The 11,780-nt window shown below is 40.5% G+C and overlaps 1 non-coding gene across 1 annotated transcript; it reads right to left on the bottom strand.

The window, feature by feature from the left end:
- Nucleotides 1–10,509: 10,509 nt before the first annotated feature.
- On the bottom strand, nucleotides 10,510–10,640 carry LOC115032243. The gene has a single exon (XR_003837896.1). It is a non-coding gene; the product is annotated as a small nucleolar RNA SNORA17 (small nucleolar RNA).
- Between the last annotated feature and the right edge of the window lie 1,140 nt (nucleotides 10,641–11,780).

The following is an 11,780-nucleotide window of genomic DNA, read 5'->3' as shown; positions in this document are numbered from 1 at the left end:
CCACATTTTCTGTATCCATTCCCCAGAGCTCCCAGGGACTAGACCACCAACCAAAGAGTACACATGGTGGGACTCATGGCTCGAGCTGCATATGTAGCAGAGAATGGCCTGGTCGGTCATCAATGGGATGAGAGGTCCTGTGAAGGCTCTATGACCCAGTGTAGGGGAATGCCAGGGCCAGGAAGCAAGAGTGGGTAGCTTGGTTAGCAGGGGTAGGGGGAGTGGATAGGGGTGTTTTGGAGGGGAAACTAGGAAAGGGGATAATATTTGAAATGTAAATAAACAAAACACCCAATTTTTTAAAAAATGCAGGTTTTAAAAACTCCAATCCTACACTATATTTTAGCCATGTCTAATGCAACATCATAGCAATGGCCATGTTTTAAAGATTTTAGTTCTGGAACAATTTTTTCATTCTTTGTGTTTCTGTACTATCTTCAATCTGTAAATATATCTGAGGACGTATACCCCAACAAGTTCTATTTGGTACCAGACAAAGGTGAGGATGGATGCTTTCTGGCATATGACTGACAAGTAATTTTTAGTACTAATTCCCCTTTCTAATCCAGATCACAGTAAATCAAAGCACAGTCAGTAGTGTGGATAGTGTAGTCATTGGGTAGTTGAGTGGAAAATTGTAGCAATTGCAAGAAAGACTGTAATTTGCTTAAGCAGTGCTTTAGAAAGGTTAATGCTACTAGGTTCTGGAGTTCTGAGGATGATTCAGGAAAGTAGACATTATGCACATAAAAGTTATTCAGCAAATCTCAATAATCATTTTAAATATCTTACTACAGAATATTGTAATGTAAAGAGGGGAAAGTATGGAATAATAAAGTTCACAGACCATAGATGTAGTCAATTCAATATACTTCAGAGGCTTAAATTCATAGACAACTAATACAAACCTTTTGGAATGTACTGTTACACATAGCTGGTCACTTGCTTCTGCCTAGGCTGCAGCTGCGATTATAGTTACACCAGAAACACAGACCTCCGCATTCTGATGCCACTCACCTACATGATACCCCAACAACGGATTTGCTAAAAGAGTAGGTTTATGACTTTTATTCTGTGACTGCAAAAAATTTATGCAACTTTTTCCACATCCAGACTTGTCATTCAAGGTAATCTGAGGTCATATTCTGAGTCTATACTCCTCCATATTTGGCTAGGAGTAAGCCATCTTTTGCATAACAGTTGTGTTTGATGTTGACAGACCAAGAGGCAGCTTTGTACTATAATAAAAAACAACAACACAAAAATGAAATCTCATAACCTGCACACATAATCCTATCAGGTCCTCCATTAACCTAGAACATATCTGAAGCCCTGAACAGTGGACACTAGCTTTTCTGCACAAATATTTCGACATGACTGCCAGGCATATATTTGTACTCTGCTATTGTAGACAACTAGCATTACTGCAATGTTTCTAGTCTTTTTTTATTAGATATTTTCTTTATATACATTTCAAATGCTATCCCAAAAGTTCCCTATACCGTCCCTCCACCCTGCTCCCCTACCCACCCACTCCCGCTTCTTGGCCCTTGCACTCCCCTGTACTGGGGCATATAAAGTTTGCAATACCAAGGGGCCTTTCTTCCCAGTGATGGTTGATTAGGCCATCTTCTGCTACATATGCAGCTAGAGATAGGAGCTCTGGGGGTACTGGTTAGTTCATATTGTTGTTCCACCTATAGGGTTGCAGACCCCTTCAGCTCCTTGGGTGCTTTCTCTAGCTTCTCCATTGGGGGCCCTGTGTTCCATCTTATAGATGACTGTGAGCATCTACTTTTGTATTTCCCAGGCACTGGCATAGCCTCACAAGAGAGAACCATGTCAGGGTCCTGTCAGCAAACTCTTTCTGGAATATGCAATAGTGTCTGGGTTTGGTGGCTAATAATGGGATGGGGTAGTCTCTGGATAGTCTATCCTTTTGTCTTAGCTCCAAATTTTGTCTCTGTAGCTCCTTTCATGGGTATTTTGTTCCCTATTCTAAGGAGGAATGAAGTATCCACCCATTGGTCTTCCCTCTTCTTGATTTTCTTGTGTTTTGCAAATTGTATCTTGGGTGTTCTATGTTTCTGGGCTAATATCCACTTATCAGTGAGTGCATATCTAATGACTTCTTTTGTGATTGGGTTACCTCACTAAGGATGATATCCTCCAGATACATCCATTTGTCCAAGAATTTCATAAATCCATTGTTTTTAATAGCTGAGTAGTAAGTACTCCATTGTGTAAATGTACCACATTTTCTGTATCCATTTTTCTGTTGAGGGACATCTGGGTTCTTTCCAGCTTCTGGCTATTATAAATAAGGCTGCTATGAACATAGTGGAGCATGTGTTCTTATTACCAGTTGGAACTTCTTCTGGGTATATGCCCAGGAGAGGTATTGCTGGATCTTCTGGTAGTATTATGCCCAATTTTCTGAGGAACCTCCAGACTGACTTCTAGAGTGGTTGTACAAGCTTGCAATCCCACCAGCAGTGGAGGAGTATTCCTCTTTCTCCACATCTTTGCCAGCATCTACTGTTACCTGAATTTTTGATCTTAGCCATTCTGACTGGTGTGAGGTGGAATCTCAGGGTTGTTTTGATTTGCATTTCATGTTTCTAGTCTTTAACCAAAAATACATCATTTAGTCAGAATTAGAACTATATATTATCTAGTTTCTTGACCAGTGTGACTAGAAAGATCCACATCTGGACTTGGAAATATAAATTCCCTTGCTCCACCCTAGATGCAATGAATGAGAGTTTCTAGGATGCCATAGTCAGAGACCCACGAACAAATTCTCAGGATCACTCTGTCCCATGGTAAAGTTGAGTTAGAAGTGGATAGACTTTCCTGTATGGGTGTTTGTGTGTGTGCGCACGCGTGTACGCACATATGCATATGTGTGTAAATAATTGTTCTAATGAGACCTAGGCCCAGAAAGACAAATACCATGTTTTTTTTTCCTCATTCCTCAATGTTAGCTTTGAATTTTCAGCTATATGTGTTTCTTTTGGAAGACTCCCAGAGTCAGGGAATAAGTAAGGGTACACCGAAAGAGGTGAGGTTACAGTTCAAGGGTGAGGAGATAGTATACTGTAGTGCAAAGAGCTAAAGAGAGTACTGAAACAGAAAATGTTAAATTAGGTTTGAGAAGGGCATGGTAGATGCAGGGAATTCTCGAAGATTACATCACACTAATGACCTTTTGAAAAAGTCACATAAACCTACCACTGTAGAAGGTAAGCATCTTATAGCTCTCAGTTTATTAAATGAAAGACTGAGATCATAAAAATTACAGTAATTTTCTAAGTGGCAGAAGTAAACTCAGAAGAAAATTTTATTCACTATTCTCTTTAATATTCCTGAGATCATGTCTTAAAACACTCCCAACCCTTAAATGCCTTTGGATCAATACTCAGTGGAATTTGGTTCTAAAACATAGTCTGCATTTTTTGCAATGTGTCAATTTACCAAAAGCTGTATAATAAAAGGGATTGTAGTAGGTAGTAGTAAGTGGCAATTGAGAAGGAATCTTGGGGAGTATTCTTCTGACCCACCCCTCATCTGTAAGCACACGGACAGCACAGACTCGCAAACAAACATACATACAAGAAATCCCCTACAGAGGGATGAATCTTGTGACAGAATCCTTTTAGACCATGCTGTGTCTGAGAAAAGCATACACCTATGTCTTGTTCCCATCCTTCCAAAGAAGCAGCAGCTCCATCACAGCAAGTAAGACAACATCATCATCTTAGGTTTCTGCACACACAGTTTTAAAGAATCCGGTTAAATGCAGGGAGGGATCTGTTCCTTTGGCTGTCTGGCTGCTTTCACTTTTGTAGACAGGTCTCGGGAAGCTTGGCTGACCTAGAGCTCTCAGCCAGACGGACCTTTCATGCACTGCTGCACTTGGCTTAGAGGAGGCTTGGGTTCCTTCTTTATATCTTTGTCCCTTTTCCCTTCAGGGAAAGATCATAGAATTGTGCCTTTTCTGAGTTCATTGGGGTAAGTTACTTACTTTTTAGCCTACTCTATAGAGAAGGTCTTGATTAGAAGCAAACATTGCTTCTATGATAACCCCTTTGGTTACTATGCATTTTACATTTAAAATATTTTGGGCTCAGTTTTCTATAATGTGCTTGCAATATTTTATATAAGTTCATGAATACTAACCCATAATTTTTTCACTTTGGAGCAGTTGTTATTATTATTATTATTAATTATTATTATTTTGGAGGGGGTGGATATTTTCTGTGACCAGTCTTGGCATCATTTTTTTTAATGACCACATAAAACAAATTAGAAAATATTTTAGTTTTGTAGAGGCTTCTTTATGTTTGATAATATTTTCTCTTAAATATATGTATAGTTTAGTAAGTAAGAAAGCTAGCCACAGGTTAACTTTTGGGTGTTTATGTAATAAAACTTTCCTCTATAAGAGATAATAAGGGTACTCAGACTATCTGTTTCTTCTTGAATCAGGAATGAGGATGAGGAATGTCTTTTATAGAGAAATCTGTCAAGGTCCACATTCCGTGGCCTAGAAAGTCTTTTAAGACACTGAACTACAAAGGTTGTAGACTCACCATTACACTTCCCAGAATAATTACTCTTCCTGAGACAATAAAGGTAAGAAATACTTCAGCAATATCATATTCCACATGGTTTGAATTACGCACACACATCTCTTACAATAATAATTACTCACACACACACACACGCCACCCCAAGGAATCTACAACTTGTTAGAAACCTAAGGGCTCTACCTAAAGCTAGCTGCACAAATATCAACTCCAAACAAATAATTTTTTCCTTCTCTTAATGACTACCAAATTGGGGCAGTTTTAATTAAATTTATTCTAAATATATTGTCCAAGGGTTGAGAGTGTGATCTGGCCTAGACTGGTTCTGGATGCATCGACCTTTTAGAGAGAATGTACTGTTTATCATCTTATGCTTGTTCATAACTGGGTATGCACATGATCAATAATTTGCCATGAGGGAGAACATTCACAATAGAGAAGTAGTGATGTAGCGGGTCAATCAACATAGAAAACCACTTAACCCTTGACAACCTTGACAACCAAACTCCTATCTCTTGGACTCCATAAAAAGAAGCCCTAAACAGTCATTGTAGTGCTAAATACCTTCATCCACGTGGCCTGCTGTTATCTTGACAGTATAGTTCTCATCTGTACCATCATTTTGTTTTGAATAAAGGCTTTTTTCTTAGTTTTCATTCTGTATGACCATTGGTTTTTTTGTTTGTTTGTTTGTTTGGTTGGTTGGTTGGTTGGTTGGTTGGTTGGTTGGTTTTTCTTGAATAGGAAGCCAAGGATTTAAAAGTATCTGGCCTTGGTCCTAAACATTTGTCAACATCTCTCAGAAACTACTGGTGCTTTCATTGTATATGCATTTATATGTTGTTTCATATGAAAAGTTAAATACTATCCCTGTTTCTTTTTGTCTTTCTTTTGCTGTTTGGTTGTTTGGTTTTGTTGTTGTTGTTGTTGTTTTAGAGAAAGCCTTCTGTTGCCCCAGCCTGTCTTGACATCTTTGCATTGCTAAACTAGTCTTGAACTCTTGATCCTTCTGCCACCAATCCTCAGATTGCTACAAATACAGGTATGTATTACCATGCCTAGCAAACTATTCCAACTGTCCCATTTAAAGTTCTGTTCATCTGTTTACATCCATTGAGTTATATTTTTACTCTACTTTATTACTATTATTTATTCTGTATGTATCTATGATTGCATATATAAGATATTATATATAAATACATTGTATAATCATATATACATGTGTGTGTGTGTGTGTGTATTTTTATACCCAACAATTTTGGCAGCATTATTTGCAGTTTTAATATATATAAGACATTGGCAATGCAACATTAACCAACATATATTTTTAAATATTTGATGTTGAGGTTCAGTCTTTTGTTTTCTATTGCTATACTAAATGTGGGTCCCCAAGACCTAGTTGTCCCAGTGACAAGAAACTTCACAGGTAGACCTTGCCCCAAGTTATTTCAGATTGGTTAATAAAGGTGCCAATAGCCAATAGTTGGGCAGAAGAGACAGAGCTGGGGTTTAGGTTTTCTTGGCTTGAGATCAGAGGAGGACCACAAAGGAAAAAAGTGCAGGAGGAAGAAGGAGAAGATGCATTGTCTTAGGAGTCAAGAAAACATGGCCCGGAGGGCTGATCAACTGAAGTTAAGAGCAACCCAGATGAAATCAAGTAAGTAATAACTTAGGGTTACCAATAGAAAAAGAGAATCTAACAACATAGAGGGTGGGCAGCTGCCCAGCTCTTGTGCTGTTTAAGGCTAATTGTAAATATAAAAGTTGTGTCTGTTTTTATTGAAGAACTAAATAATCATAGGCACTGTAGAAACTTCAGGACAGGATTAAATAATTTCTACAGCAATTTTAGTTATATTTTTATTTTGTGTGTATGAAAGAGGGGTATGGGAGAGAGAGGGAGAGGGAAAAGGAGGGGGGAGAAAAAGAAACAGTGTGCCATGACACCTGATAGAGGTAAGACGACAACTTGCAGTAATCAGTCTCTCCTCCTACCATGTGGGTGGAGATTCTCAATTTCAGGTCAACAGGCTTTGTACAAGCAACTGCAACTGCTGAACCATTTCACAGGCTCTAGTGTTGTTTTTAATAGCATCTGTGTAGCCTGAGGGTCCTTGAACAGTTGACTCTCCTTCCTCCTCGGGCTTGTGTGCTTTTTGTTACAGGCATGTGCCAACACTGGCAGGTTTTGATATTTTTAAGCTTATACACTCCCCATGCCTTTGCTTTCTCTTATATTTAATTCTCACATTATTCTGTCACATATTTTTAACCTACAAACACATTGAATATCGCAGCTAGCATGTTTGCTTCACACAGTTTCTATTTTTAAAGGTAATGAAAAGTGCATTTAATAATAATACTGTTTGCACTTTTTGGAGCTTCCTATTGCTTAGATTAAATCCGAGTTTCCTTCCAGTGATACTTTCCATCTGCCCAGAAAAGTGTCTTTTATAATTCTTGGTGCACACATCTCCTGGTAAGGAATTCATTTAGCTTTTTTAGTCAGGAAAGAGCTTTATTTTGCTTTGGCATTTGAAACCCAGTTTTACTGACTTACAAATTGTGGGTTGACCATATTCATTTTCTGAGGTTTGATGATATTGCTCCATTTCGTTTTGGATCAAGAAGAGTCTACTGTTACTCTTAACTGTTCTTTGTAGTGTTATTTTTCTCTGATGGTTATTAGGAGTTTCTTTGGTTTTGTTGTTGTTGTTGTTATTTGAATTATGATGTGTTTGGACGTACTTTGAGTGATTTTTATTGATCTTCCTGAATCTTTGTATTTATAACTTTTGTTAAATTTGGTGGGCCATGTTTATGTTTCTAACACCTCCTCCTTCACTTCTTTCTTCTCAAATGTTAAATGCTTCACTTTAACTTACTATATATAATGCTACTGGGCACTGACCCCAGATGAACTTTCAAGTCATTTTCTGTTTCCTCTCAGCTTTCTTGTAAATCACTTCCATCACTGTCTGTGTGTTTACCAGTTTTCCTTACAAAGTGCCTAATGGTCTTAATCCCATGTAGTGTATTTTTCATCTCACTTGATCACATTTTGCATCTAGAAATCCCACTTCTAACTTACTTGGCATTCCATGGCATGTTCTACCTTCATAAACACATAGGTTGGATTTGGAAGAGTACTGCATACATCATTACAGATCTTGTCATTGCTATTCTTTCCGGGTTCATTTCTTTTTCTCTTCGTTAAGTCAGGCTCTGTTGTGTGTGGTCTTTAAAAGCATGCTTGCTCCTTGCTTGGTGCCACACACTGCTGTTAACTCTGCTAAATAGTCCAACAACTATCCTTCCTGAGAATGCCTGCATTCCACCGACTGACTGCCTTGGCGGCCTGCTTTTTTCTCCTGCTGCCCTTATCGCCTTCTACCACAATGACTGGGTGAAGAATAGCTTGCCCCATCCTCCTTAGCTTTCACTGCCTGCAGACAATTCAAACTATCAGTGCCGTGATAGACCTATATGTCTGCTGCTCCTATCTGCTCCACAGCCTCGTCCGAATTCCCTAATCTCTCCGAGTCCCCTTCTCTTTCTCCTGGGACCCAGAAAATCCATCTCTTTCTCTTTGCCCAGAGATTAGCTTCTGCTGTCTTTATTGACCCAGTAAAGAGACAATTAGAGAGCCAGATTTTAGTTATCAGCTGCTCCCCTACAAGACTTTCCTGAACTTTGTGGTAAATTTTTCATTTTGATCCATAATAAATATTGTGGGTTGTATAAAATTGACTTTTTCTGTCTTTTACATTTCTTGAAATTGTGGTAGCCTTGTTCTGGAATGTGACTTGTGTAATATGTAAGCTATAAAATAGTTAAGATTTTTCTATCAACAGGGTATGTGTATATAGCATAAAATCTATATTTTCAAGTTCTGCCCTCTGAGCCTCACACAGTGCCCTAACTACCAAGCAGACACTTTCCTGTGTTATCATTAGCCAAACTTCTACCAGTGAAAAAAAAAAAAAATTGAGTTTCCCTGACAGCACAAACAGCTGTATCCACCCTGTCTTCAACTTAATACATCTTACCTCATTGTCAACCCACAAAACCAAACTCATCAATCACAGCCTGGCTCAGGACCTAATAAACATCCCTCCAGCCTTCCTGTAACAGCGAACCCTACATCTTACTGTGCCTTTGAGTCTCCTTATCCTCAAGACACCTTTCTGTCATCCCTGACACTCTTTCTTCCTGAAAACTCTTGAAGTAATTCTGGTTATAACTCAACATCCTTGGGTTTGTTGTTGGTGGTTGTTTTTGTTTGTTTGTTTGTTTGTTTTACCTTTTTATTGGTTCTTTGCAAATTTTACATCATACAGCGCAAGCCCACTCATCTCCCCTACCCTCATACCAACCGTTACAAGTTCCCCCAAACAGGAGGAAAAACTTCATTGTGGCTGTTGTGCGTCACAGTATAATCCACAGTATTCCCCTTCGTCCACACTTCTTTGCTTACAAATGCTTATTGCAATGATTCAGCCTGGTATGAGGCCTCTGGCTATCACTATCAGTATGGGATCCTCTCTGAGATTCCTCTAACATATCCTGTTCTTGCTCTATGTCATGAAGATCCTATAGTTTTGGATCTGTAGGACCAACATCTGCATATATTTCAGCAGTTTGTGAATGAGGTAGATGTGGTGGTGGACCAATTCAAACCCCTGGATCTGGGCCCAAGAAGTATCTGAGTTGGTCAACCTGCAATCTCTCTATCTCCTCACCCTCAGGGTTGAGGCTCGTTTGCAACCCCAGCTGGCAGGCAAGGTGCAGGGCCTGCTCTCCCAAGTGCTGCTGTAGTTGAGGGGAAGGGTTAGCTCTCCTGCTCTTATGAATCCAAGACAAGCTCTTCTGTAAGAGGTGAGGGTGAGGGAGGGCATCTCTCTCTCTCTTTATGCTGCTGCACAGCAGACAAGTTGTGGGGCCAGCTCTCCTACATTCACTCTCTCAGGCATGAGTTATGGTGCCCCTGCCATCACGGTCAGCTCTACTCTGCTGTCTAGGTGAGGTGCAGGGCCTGCTTCCCAAGTGCTAAAGCAGATGAGGGGCAGGAGCACCTTCATGGCCTCATAACCCAGTTGGAGTCAACTCTCTGTCTGTCACCAGTGGTGGGGGCAAAAGGAGGGGAGGAGATCTCTCCCTTCCTGATGCCACAAGGCAGGGCAGGCTATCCCACGCTCATGTCCTCAGAGCCAGATCTCCTGCTTGCCCCAGGTGTTGAGGAGTAAATAGGAAGAGGGGGGATGCCAGCTCTCTTACACTCATATTCTCAAGGCAGCTTACCAGCAACTCCTGCAATGTGCAGGGCTTCTATCCATAGTACTGCAGCTGGTTAGATATAGCTCTTATGCTCCCAGAGTCAACTCTCTGAAGATGCCCTTGGTGAAGGGTGATGCCCTTGGTGAAGGGTGGGCCAGTTGTGCACAGCCCTCAGACATCAATATGTCCCCCAAAACCAGCCAGACCTTTGGTGGAGACAGACCCCTGCTGCTACAGGTCCATGGACCCAGCGACATTTCAGGCCAGGACCCCACGATGGTCTCAGGTGGCATCACCAACTACTAACATGAGGCTGTTCCTCACTACCCTTAAGTCTCTAGTTCTGTCTCTCTTCATTGCAGCCACACCCTTCTGCTTCTCTGTCTCTTTCATCCCTCCATCACTTCTTACTTGCTTCTCTTAGTGGCACTTGGAGTCTTTGAGTGCCAAAGACTGGGGTCATCTCAGAAGTGGTCTCCGGAATGCTATGCCCTGTTCATGCATTATAGCACTGGTCAGGAGTTATCTTAGGCACAGTCTGCCCACCAGGCCTACAAGGTGCTGGACTGGTGGTTGTCTAAGGCTTGGTTTTTTGTTTTATTTATTTTTTGTTGTTGTTGTTGTTTTTTTCTCCCCAGGGAATATTGGACTCCTAAATCATTCAGAAGTTCACAAGTCAGAACACTGAGGTAGACATAGCCTCTCCTCTGCCACCTACTGACAAACATGTGATACAGCAGCCACAACTGCAATGCCTCACCCAATACCAGAACAGGTTCCCTTCTACCCTGCACCCCTGACTTTGACTCCCTCCCCTCCCCCTCCACTTTCTCTCCCAGGTTCTTCCCTCCCTCCCCATTTGTGATTGCTTTCTTCCCCCTCCCAAGTGGGACTGAGGTGTCCTCACTTGATGAGTCCTTCAGTTTATTGACCTTTTCAGTTCTATGGACTGTATCTTGGGTATTCTGTCCTTTTTTTTTTTTTCTTTTTTCCCCCCAACATCCACTTATTAGTGAGTACATACCATGCATGTTTTTTAGGTCTGAGATACCTCACTCAGGATGATATTTTCTATTTCCATCCCTTTGCCAGCACAATTCAGGATGTCCTCGTTCTTAATAGCTAAATAGTATTCCATTATGTAAATGAACCACATTCTCAGTATCCATTCTTCTGTCGTGGGACACCTAGGTTTTTTCCAGCTTTTGGCTATCACAAATAAGGCTCCTATGAACATAGTGGAGCACATGCCCCTGTGGCATGATGGGGTATCTTTTGGGTATATTCCCAAGAGTGGTATAGCTGGGTCTTCAGGAAGATCTAGTTCCAATTTTCTGAGAAACTCCAGATTGATTTCCAGAGTGGTTGTACTAGTTTGCAATCCCACCAGCAATGGAGGAGTGTTCCTCTTTCTCCACATCCTCTCCAACATGTGCTGTCACCTGAGGTTTTGATCTTAGCCATTCTGATTGGTGTAAGGTGGAATCTCAGGGTCATTTTGATTTGCATGCCTCTGATCACTAAGGACTTTGAACATTTCTTTAGGTGCTTTTCAGCCATTCAAGATTCCTCAGTTGTGGATTCTCGGTTTAACACTATACCCTATTTTTTTTATTGTGTTGTTTAGTTTTTGTTGATAAACTTCTTAAGTTCTTTATATATATTGGATATTAACCCTCTATCAGATGTGGAGTCAGTGAAGATTTTTATTGACTATGTTCTTTGCCTTACAGAAACTTTCCAGTTTCATAAGGTCCCATTTATCAGTTCTTGATCTCAGAGCATGAGCCACTGAAGTTCTGTTTAGGAAATTTCCCCCTGTGCCAATGAGTTCAAGGCTCTTTCCCACTTTCTCTTCTATTAGATTCAGGGTGTCTGATTTTATGTTGAGGTCCTTGATCCACTTGGACT

The sequence above is a fragment of the Mus caroli genome, chromosome 10 (genome assembly GCF_900094665.2).
Source record: "Mus caroli chromosome 10, CAROLI_EIJ_v1.1, whole genome shotgun sequence".
NCBI classification, from domain to species: Eukaryota; Metazoa; Chordata; class Mammalia; order Rodentia; family Muridae; genus Mus; species Mus caroli.
Note: the sequence above shows the minus strand (reverse complement) of the source record. Positions and strands in the feature narration are given on the sequence as shown.